Below are 11,478 nucleotides of genomic sequence, written 5' to 3'. Positions count from 1 at the left end.
TACTTTGGAAGGGAGAGCTTGGGATAGGAAAGTAGGCCAAAATGAAGTCTCCAATATTGAATTTTCTTATTTTAGTATGTTGATCAAAATGTGCTTTCATTTTATTCTGAGATGTTGACAAATTAGCACTGGCAAATAAATATATATACTCTTTCAAAGATGTGTCTCAAGTTTTTAAGAAAATGAGACACATTAAGAGAATCACTGAAGGTGTTAGAGATCAAGGAATCTTTAAATGCTTTTATAGGGGTATGGCACTTACGACCATAGAGCGTCTCCTTACCTTGAGGTGCTTCCGGGGCTTAGCGTCCCCACGGCCCGGTCGTCGACCAGGCCTAAAAGTTATTACCAACAGCATTTGGTGTTCCCAGGCGGTCACCCATCAAAGTATTAATCAAACCCAATGTTCCTTAACTTCGCTTATTGGACGAGAAGCGGTTTGCTCAACGTGGTATGGCCGTTGGCTGGTGACAAGGATGGGATCTCATAAGGAGATGCTCCATGGGACTCATTAGGAAGACTTCTGAAAATGCACATAATAAGGTTTAGTTCCTTATCCCAATCCTTCTCTGTGCTAATATAACAGTTTCTTAAAAGCGATTTCAGAGTTTGATAATTACGTTCTAGTGATCCCTGTGAAGCAGGACGATAGGGGCTAGATCAGTTCCTGGGTGATGTTAAACTCTTTAAGGGTTTTCTTAAACAAGTCACTGGTGAAGTTGGTCCCACAATCGTTCTGAATTTCCTTGGGGAATCCGTACTGTGTGAAGATCTTCAAGAGGTGCTTAACAACTGTAGCAGCAGTAATGGTGGGAACTGCTATAGGGAACCTGGTGGTAGAACACATGATAGTAATGATGTTGAGGATGCTGGAGCTGGTCCGGGGGTAGAGACCCAACGCAGTTGATGACGAGTTTGATGAACGCCTCTGAAGACACAGGAATAGGAATTAGTGGCGCTTTGGGTATTGCAGTGTTAGGCTTACCTGCCAGTTGACATGTATGGCAGGTGTTCACAAAGGTCTACACGTCACGAGCCATACCTGGCCAGTAATAATCCTGTAAGCATTGTAAGTTTTATTTAAGCCATAATGGCACACTGGACCATGGGCCAAATCAATAAGGTCCTTTCTTAAGGATGTAGGAACTACCAACTGATCAACATTAGCCCAATCATCTTCCTCTTTTAACTTACTGGGTCTGAATCTGCGATATAGAATTTGATTATCATTTAAAAAATAACCAGGGATGGAATCAGTCTGAGTTTGAGCCTGAAAGTACAAGGGGGTTAATGATAGGTCAGCCTGCTGCAACTTACGGAGCTCCAACAAGCTGAGAGTCTGTGGGAGGCCTTGCAGATCTTGAGGAACAGATGGAGCTACTGGTTGTGGTTGAGTGGCATGTGCATGAGTAGTCATGAGGGCTCGCTGGGAAATGTCCTCCATTTCGTCAGTCATCGGTTCCTCCTCTGCGACATGCTTCATTACAGGGTCTTCTTCTGCAGAGGAGTCACTTACCTGGGGTTTGATACATATAATGAGGTTCGTGGAATCTTGTTGTTCAGTCAAATCGTTGCCCAGGAAAAGTTGAATTCCTGGCACGGGGAAAGGTTTCTTCCTGATGGCGACTTGGACTTCTCCACGTATGAAGAAACAATCCAGGTGGACTCTTGTGAGCGGGTATGGAGTGGTTACAATGAGGTCGGTGATGAGGACGGTTTCTCCAGTGTAGGTGACCTTGGGTACGGCAGCTTTCAGGAATATACTTTGGAGAGCAGAAGATGTTCATCCCTCAAGATGTTCAATTTGACTTTTCTCTCAGAATCTCCACCGTTGGTAGAGACAATTTCAGGACACAGGGTTCTGCGGAATAGAGAAAGGTCAGAATTTGGAACATTAGTATGCATAACAGGCTTATGAGGCTTAGGAGGTTGAGGTTTAGACATGTGATTCGTTGCTAGTTTTACAATGGGGGGGGGGATGGTGCACTTTTCTATGGTGTGCCCATAGACCTTATATTAGCGACAGTAGAGAGAGTGGTTCACATTAGCAGAACTCACTTTAACAGGGCTCAACCGAGATGGTTTACCGGGATACGATTCGGAAGTTCTGTGGATTAAACTATATGTATCCGCCAATTGCACACACTTATTAAGGTTGGTCTCTCCTTTGTGTGAAAGGTAAAGACGTATGGAGGTTTGGCACACGGGAAAGGAACTCTTCCTTAAGGATGAGGTTGATCAGGTCTGCAAAGGTAATGATCTGGGCTGACTCCAGTCACTTTATTATACCTTGAGGTTACCTTGAGGTGCTTCTGGGGCTCAGCGTCCTCGCGGCCCGGTCGTCGACCAGGCCTCCTATTTGCTGGACTGGTCAACCAGGCTGTTGGACGCGGCTGCTCACAGCCTGACGTTCGAATCACAGCCTGGTAGATCAGGTATCCTTTGGAGGTGCTTATCCAGTTCTCTCTTGAACACTGTGAGGGGTCGGCCAGTTATGCCCCTTATGTGTAGTGGAAGCGTGTTGAACAGTCTCAGGCCTCTGATGTTGATAGAGTTCTCTCTCAGAATACCTGTTCTATATATCTAAGTTTTGTTCCGTGCAAGCTGAAAATAGGTGATAGCACTGGGCTTAATATAATCTCGAAAGCAACATCTGTAGTTCTCAACTCACTAATGATAAGCATCAAGCACGGCTTGTTTCAGCACGTGGTAATCAGTCTCGGTGACAAGAGAACTGAGGGTCAAGGCAGCTCTACCTGTCAAATGGGATCGGAGGAGTATCGACCACTGAGTTTGAGGCCAGCTGAGTTGGTTAGCTAAAGCCTCAAATGAGGTTAAAAATGCATCCACCTCAGTTTCTACAAAAGGTGGCATCAATCTGACACAGTGCGACATATTAAAACGTACCGGGAGTTTAGCTCCTGCTTCCTGGCATTAAGTGACGTGGGCAGTTTCTAAGGTCAAGTTCCTGTCGTCGGAGCTCAGGAGCGGCGGCAGCTTTCTCTTACTCCAAACGGAGAGCGATGGTGGGTTCTTGTTCTTGTAGCTGAAGTCTCACCCGTTCGCGTTGACGTTCCAAGGCTGTTTGTTGTTCTTGGAGCCGGAGTTGGTCATTCTCTCGGTCTCGTTGTTGGTCAGCATGTTCCCTCTCACGTCCACGTTGGAGGTCAGCATGTTCCCTCTCACGTCCACGTTGGAGGTCAGCATGTTCCCTCTCACGTCCACGTTGGAGGTCAGCATGTTCCCTCTCACGTCCACGTTGGAGGTCAGCATGTTCCCTCTCACGTCCACGTTGGAGGTCAGCTTGTTCCCTCTCACGTCCACGTTGGAGGTCAGCATGTTCCCTCTCACGTCCACGTTGGAGGTCAGCATGTTCCCTCTCACGTCCACGTTGGAGGTCAGCTTGTTCCCTCTCACGTCCACGTTGTTGGTCAGCATGTTCCCTCTCACGTCCACGTTGGAGGTCAGCATGTTCCCTCTCACGTCCACGTTGGAGGGCAGCTTGTTCTCTCTGGAGGGCAGCTTGTTCTCTCTGGAGGGCAGCTTGTTCTCTCTGGAGGGCAGCTTGTTCTCTCTGGAGGGCAGCTTGTTCTCTCTGGAGGGCAGCTTGTTCTCTCTGGAGGGCAGCTTGTTCTCTCTGGAGGGCAGCTTGTTCTCTCTGGAGGGCAGCTTGTTCTCTCTGGAGGGCAGCTTGTTCTCTCTGGAGGGCAGCTTGTTCTCTCTGGAGGGCAGCTTGTTCTCTCTGGAGGGCAGCTTGTTCTCTCTGGAGGGCAGCTTGTTCTCTCTGGAGGGCAGCTTGTTCTCTCTGGAGGGCAGCTTGTTCTAGCTGACGTTGAAGTTCCATGAGGGTTAATTCGAGTTTCAGCTTTACAACGGCCAGCGCAGTCTTATCGGCAATTAGATATTGTTCCTATTGAAGTGATAATATCGTTATCTGGCAGGTGATCGAATATCATATTATGGAGTTTGGTTTTGTTGGCTCCATGGAGGAGTGGAGGGGGGGGAGGAGTGAGAGATGAAACTCTTTGATCATTGTCAACAACTCTGCTTTGGTGGCCCGAATGAGGCTGCTAACTTCCTCCTCTGGGTTGGACCTGAAGGTTGATAGACGGAACATGGTGGATAAGTACAAAACAAGATATCAGTGTGACTATCCTTTTGTAAGTGAACCAAAATGTGAGGTTAATAGATTGGCAAAAGATGACGTGATAGGACTGGCAACTCGTAACTATCCTGTGTGGTAAAATTACAATGACAATTTAAGGAATATGAGATTAATTGATTAATAAGTCGTAGACTGTGAAACAACTGTTTCGAGGTAGAACAAAAGAATGTTGGGATGTGTAAGCCCGGTACTCTATAAATGACGAGGATAAGGGCAACAGGTGTCCTACTGAAAACTTGGTAATTAATTACTCAGTTACAATTCTTGGCGCTCTGGAAAAGAACGTAAACTCCCTACCTGGGTAATTAATTAGAGACTTTGAACGAGAGGTTAGGAGTGTGGAGATTGTCAAAACTGTGAAGAGAACTGCTGTACATGTCCCAAACGTACAGTGATATCCTAGATGCGAAATGAACGAAAGTCCGATAAAGATAGGTCCTCCTAAGTCCGTACTGTAAAGCTGGACATAATAGCCCGGAGACAGACCAAAGTAAAAGAGTACCCGAGGGGGGGGGAGGGTGATCTGTCTGAATGAGAAACTACTGTAGGGATGAGATGAAAAGTGAGTAAACAGGATATAGCAAAGGTTTATCTGACTAACCATTACAAGTATGAATTTGAGTATAAAACATCATGTAATATAAAGTCAATCTCATAAACAAGTCACAAATTGCGACACCTAAAATGTAAAAAGCGTTAGTCACCAAAAAAAATAAAAAAAATAGGTTAGAGTGAGAAGTATACATCTACATGTTGTAGCCAATGAACACTTTCACCTCATGGTTGTAGTATCTAGTCTACATATACATGATGTAGTTAGTGAACACCCTGCACCTGATGTTTGTAGTGAGTAGTTTACATCTACGTGTTGTAGACAGTGAACACTTTGCACCTGATGGTTGTAGTGAGAAGTTCACATCTACCTGTTGTTGCAAGTGAACAATTTGCCCTTAATTGTCGAAGAGAGAACTTTACATCTACATAATGTAGCTCGTGAACACTTTGCACCTGATAGTGATAATTGAGTAGTTTACATCTACATGTTGAATCTAGTTAACACGTTGCATCTGATGGTTGTAGAAAGTAAATGAACAAATCTTCAAGGGACAAATCCACAAATGAACAAATCTGGTGCACACTTTGCACTTGATGCTTGGTGCAGGTGTTTTACATCTACAAGTTGTAGCCAGTGAACACTTTGCACCTGATGTTTGAAGTGAGTTGTTTACATCTTAGTGTTCATACATCTTCTGTAAGCTTTCAAATTCTATCCTAACAGAGTCAAAATTTAGCAAAATCTAGCTTAATTTTAATCTGATGTTTGAAAATGCCCATATAGCTTGTGGTTAACCGACCTCTGAGATTTATATTTATTAATTTATATGGAATTTATATTTACGTTAATTTATATATTTCGACAGCAAATTGTGTGTTAGTTTAAGTGGACAATATTTCTGCAAATTCTCACAAATCGGTCTCCTTACACACTATTGGGGTTTACATTGTTTATATAGGCAGTCAATCGAAGCTACAGTATTAAACTACATATATTAGTAATTAAAATAGGGATGCCTTATCTACAAAAAGTGGACCAGGACTTTTACCTACAAAAGTAGGTAGGCCTGGTCCACCAGTTAGTAACAAGGATGATCACACCAAATAGTCCTCACGTTTGAGGCTGGCATCAACACCATGTACTTGTGTACCAAGTAACTGTTCTGCTTCCTCTTCAATTGATCCTGTCAAAGGGCACTTTCAATAATAGCAGGAATCCTATATATATATGGCAGCGATATCAGAGAAAATATTGGTATATTGATAGAGATACCTGTGAAATACAACAGTAGCGTAAAACTAACCTGTCTCACGACGGTCTAAACCCAGCTCACGTTCCCTATTGGTGGGTGAACAATCCAACGCTTGGTGAATTCTGCTTCACAATGATAGGAAGAGCCGATATGGAAGGATAAAAAAGCGACGTCGCTATGAACGCTTGGCCGCCACAAGCCAGTTATCCCTGTGATAACTTTTCTGACACCTCTTGCTTAAAACTCCTAAAGTCAAAGGCCTTGATAGGCCTTGATTTCGGTGTTCGGGTATCGCATATTACTCACTCTGGGTTGGTCGCTGCCGTGTGTGCTAACCGGCTCGCCCTATATATACCTAACATAACTGGCCAGGAATGTAAAGATAATAAACGGGTTTCAGTAATACACTTACCTTATGGTAGACATAGTTGCGTGTCGATAACAGAAGCACTTTAGTCTCGTGACACAGCTGTCCCAGGGAGAATTATAGGAGCTAGACTCGCTCCAGTGAACTTGTTGATCAACAAGGCTGACCTACTCTCCTCCACTCACGCCCTGGCTCTCTTCTCCAGATGTCAAAAACTGGTAGAAAGGTCACATTTACTCTATTTGGTACTAATAATTAAGTTAATTCAAGTAAGAGGGTTTTACGATGATTACAGTCCAAAGACTTCTGTATTAAGAATAATTCCCAGCAGAATAGCTGGTAAATTTAGTAGCAACGTGGCAATGATATTCCGTTTTCTGTTGATGGAAAATTCTACTATAGGCTCCATTTTCTATGGGTTACCTTGTTATTTACACAAGAGCAGCAATATTATATTTTGTATTTAATATTAGTAAATGGTGTCGGGTTTTCCGACAGAGCTGGTAGGGGATGAAAGAGGCAAGGAAAGAATTTAGGAATACATGAAGGAGGATTGGGTGATTAGATGGAGAGTGGGTAAGGACAGTGTTGTGGCCCAACCACTTTGACTTTGTGAGTGATTATGGAGTGATATGAGTTGACACATAAAATGATGGCCGAGGCAAGACTGCTGTTATAAATTTATCGGCTATTATGGGGGGGGGGGGATGGAGTATTAAAGAGAAGGGCCAGCAGTTAGAATCAGGATGTATCAAAGTTAGGGGAGATCAGATAGGCCCGGCCCCCAATAAGAACATAAACAATATTAAGTAAATGGCTTAAGGTCAATACGTCAGCCTAGAGGTTTGATCACTGCTCCTCTACACAGGAAGAATGGATACTCCTTTAAAACTAACTTATTTATTAAACCCTCTTAACAACCCCCCATATACATTAAATATCAATAACAATAATTACTTTACCACACTATCTTACTTTAAAAGCCTTGGTCCACATAGGCAGGATACAAGGTTTTACAATTAGGACAAGCTAGGGTAAAGTCTACTAGTGAAGAACTTGAAAGGTTGAGGCAGCTTAGGGGTAGTGAGCCTACGTGGTACCCTAACAAAACACAACACTTAGAGATACCCAAAACACTGGCTTATACTACACAATATCTACACAAGTCTCACAATTCCAGAAGTATGCACGGTTACACAGAAGGTACTTATCTTTGTAGTTACAGGAAAGGTAAGGGAAAGGGAGAATGAGGAGGAGAATCAAGGCAGTGTCCCACAGGTAGATCTTTACACCACACCGTCTGAACAGAGAAGAACGCTCCAGCGTCCAGTCCCAAAGCTCCCGAGTTGTTGTTGTGGTTGCCGGGAAGAGCCTAATTGATCGTACAGTTACAAACAATACAAGTCTTCACCGGCCTTCGTTACTTTACTAGTTCTAAGGATAGTTAATAATTACTACACTGTTATACTTAATCCACAACAAGCTCAAGAGTCTGAATACTCTGTGAGAAAAAAGATTCGTCTTACGTCTGGCAAGGAACGTCTGGCGTTCCTGCCCGAAACGCTTTGCGTAATAGTGGCTTTAGGCATTGTATGTACTAGCTCTATCTATAAATCGATTGTAAAATCTCTTGTATGTATGTACCTTACCTGAATAAACATTTATTATTTATTTATTTTAACAAGCGCACCAAATAATGTAAGTAAATTATTTTAGAGCTCAATTTGACCTCTGGTTTCCAATGAGGAACCCAAGGTCGTAACAACTGCCCTCATAGATGATAGCGATTATATTATGATGATGGATGATTGCTGGATGCCAATGGCGGCGAGCTGTAGCTGCTGCACAACAGGAGGAGAGAAGTTGCCGCGTGAGGACGGTGTTCCAGTCTTGCAGCTGCACCGGGAGAGCAGTGCTGTGGTGATTTGATTGCAGATGTGGGGTTTGTAGAGAAGCTTATAGTTGATGTACACAATGATTTTGTCCTGGTTGGTAGAGGTAATGATGGCAGATGTTGGCTTGCTAGTTCATAGTTCGTGAATGCTAAGTGTATAATGGATCAGGAGGGTTCCATTCTTCATCACCTGGTAGGTTACTTAGTATCCTGGGCAGCGGGTAATTCCTGTTGTGGATGTACCACCTGACTTTTTGTTGTAGTGACATTCTCCTTGTCTTGTGGGGCTGGTCTTGTGTCTCATAGTTAGCAGTGTTATATACCCCTAATGGAATCGTCACGATTTGGTAGGTAGGTGCTCTTCATTGTGTATAGCTGCATTGCTGAGAGGTTGTGGAAGCGTCTATTCAATGGTTCTATCTTTAATCGGAGACTGTCAGTCCGAATTCTGTCAGCGAGTGTCACACCTGTTACAACTCTATTGTGTGCTCTATTAGAGCACACAATAGAGTGCTCTATTTTGAACCCGTTGAAGTTTCCGCATATTTGACTTTTTTGTAAGAGCAAGCGGGGTGCATCATGGGGTATTCCAAGAGAGAGAGGTCGAATGAGCACTCTGTACAGATGCAACTTCACATGTTGCCGAGCTTGTCGGAATCGGTACAGCCGTGGCAGTTATGCTTTGGCTAAAGCTACTTTCTTATTAATTAATATCCTCAGTGGAGTTCAGCCGTCTGAATGTTTTATAGGCCAGAATTGTAGAGGAGTTCTGGGCCTGTATTAATGTGCCACCAATATTGATGACCCCGAGTGAACTTGCCCAATAGCACCGAACAGAGATATATCATGTTGAGGTTTGTCAAAAATTTTCCAATCTTGTTCCATCTTGCTGTGGCTGCTAGTTCCTCTTTCGCCTTCCTTATGACTGCATCATTTTTTGTTCCTTGGCCAGCAGGCATCGATGTCAATACATAAATGACCTCGTCCGCAAATTGAGTGATGATAGTAGTAGGCATCCTTCAGTCTCGGGAGACTATGGAGTTGCGTCCTGGTTGTCAATCCTGATGCAGCGTCTGGTGTGACTGATGAGGCCTATCCGAGAGTGGCAGTCCATCCCACACTGAGCACAAACGAAGTCCAATTCTGGTCTGTCTTCCTGGCTACTGGCTTTCCTTATCGGTCTCTTTGCCTCCGGTTTCTTGGCAAGTGACTCCTCGAACTTGGAAAGACCTCTTTGAACAGACTACCCCCAGGCTGAACGGTCTGCAGCCAGTGTTTCCCACGTAGCAAGATCGACGTCCATAGCTTTCAGGTCCCTCTTGCATACGTCTTTGTACCGTAGCTGGGGCTTGCCTGTTGAACGCTTTCCCTGCATCAGCTCTCCATACAGGAGATCCTTGGGGATCCTGCCATCGCCCATTCGCACAACGTGCCCGAGCCAGCGCATTCGTCTTTGTTTCAGCATTGTGTACATGCTGGTGATTTTTGCTCTCCCCAAGACGTTGTTGTTTGTCACCTTGTCCTGCCAGGTGATGTCCAAGATGTGTCTAAGGTAGCGCATGTGGTAAGCATTCAGCTGTCTTTCCTCACAGGCGTGGAGTGTCCAAGACTCACTGCCATAAAGGAGAGTGCTCAGGACACAGGCTCTGTAAAGCTGAATCTTTGTATACTCAGTCAGCCTATTGTTGGCCCACACTCTCTTTGTCAGTCTGGACATGGTAGTAGATGCCTTACCGATGCGTTTGTTTAGCTCCGTATCAAGAGAGAGGGAGTCAGAGACTGTGGAGTCCAGGTACAGGAAGTCGTGAACGACTTCCTGTTTGGAATCGGAGATGCCGATGTCAGGTGGGGAGTCCACTCCTTATCCCATGACTTGTGTTTTCTTCAGGCTGATGGTGAGTCCGAAAGCCTGATAGGCCTCGCTAAAGCGGGTCATGAGCCGTTGGAGATCTTCGGCTGAGTGGGCAGTGATTGCTGCGTCGTCGGCAAAAAGAAGGTCACGCAGACACCTCAGCCGAACCTTCGTCTTGGCTCTCAGCCTGGCGAGGTTAAAGAGCTTTCCATCCGACCTGGTCCGGAGGTAAATACCTTCCGTGGCAGATCCGAAGGCGTGCCGCAGCATAACTGCGAAGAAAGTCCCAAATAGGGTTGGAGCCAGTATGCAGCCCTGCTTTACTCCTCTTCGGATGTCAAAGGTGTCTGATGTTAGGCCATCAAAGACCACGGTGCCCTTCATATTCTCATGGAAAGATCTGATGATGCTGAGAAGCCTGGGTGGGCATCCGATCTTGGGGAGGATCTTGAACAGGCCATCCCTGCTGACGAGGTCGAAGGCCTTCGTCAGATCTATGAAGGCTACACAGAGTGGCTGCTTCTGTTCCCTGAATTTTTCCTGCAGTTGTCTGAGGGAAAAGACCATGTCGATGGTGGACCTGTTAGCTCTGAATCCGCATTGTGATTCTGGATAGATTCTCTCAGCAAGTACTTGGAGCCTCTTCAATGTGACTCGAGCAAACAGCTTTCCGACAATACTGAGGAGGGAGATTCCACGGTAATTGTTGCAGTCGCCCCTGTCACCTTTATTCTTATACAGCGTGACGATGTTGGCATCCCTCAAGTCCTGTGGCACCTCTCCTTCCCAGCAGAGCCAGAGAATTTCATGCAGCTCCATGAGCAGGCTACCTCTGTAGCACTTCAAGGTCTCAGCAGGAATGCCATCTTTGCCAGGAGCTTTGCCAGAAGCAAGGGAGTCTAGGGCCTCGCTGAGTTCTTCAAGGGTCGGTTCACTGTCGAGCTCCATTAACACAGGCAGGCACTCAATGGCGCTCAGGGCGTCTTCGGTGACCACATTGTCCCTGGCATATAGCTCAGAGTAGGTCTCGACCCAGCGCTTCAGCTGCAGTGTTTGGTCCTGAATCACCTCGCCAGTGACAGATTTCAGAGGAGCGGTCTTTTTCTGGATTGGGCCGAGGGCCTGCTTGATGCCGTCATACATTTCCCTTATATTGCCTGTATCCGCTGCAGTCTGTATCTGGGAGCAGAGCTGGAGCCAATAGTTGTTGGCACATCGCCTGGCGCTCTGCTGCAGTTTGCAGCGGACGGCCCGAAGGATCTGTAAGTTGCGCTGACTTGGGCAGGCTTTGTAGGCTGCCAAGGAGTTTCTCTTCTCTTCGATGACAGATGTCATCTCTTCCGAGTGAGCCTCGAACCAGTATGCCGAGGCTGACACTGAGTGATGATAGTG

At 45.4% G+C, this 11,478-nt stretch overlaps 1 pseudogene; it reads right to left on the bottom strand.

The window, feature by feature from the left end:
* Window positions 1-346: 346 nt before the first annotated feature.
* Window positions 347-465, bottom strand: LOC123766347 (5S ribosomal RNA; annotated as a pseudogene).
* Window positions 466-11,478: the final 11,013 nt, after the last annotated feature.

This window comes from Procambarus clarkii, chromosome 9 (assembly GCF_040958095.1).
Source record: "Procambarus clarkii isolate CNS0578487 chromosome 9, FALCON_Pclarkii_2.0, whole genome shotgun sequence".
Lineage (NCBI taxonomy): Eukaryota > Metazoa > Arthropoda > Malacostraca > Decapoda > Cambaridae > Procambarus > Procambarus clarkii.
This window is presented reverse-complemented; position numbering and strand designations above follow the sequence as displayed.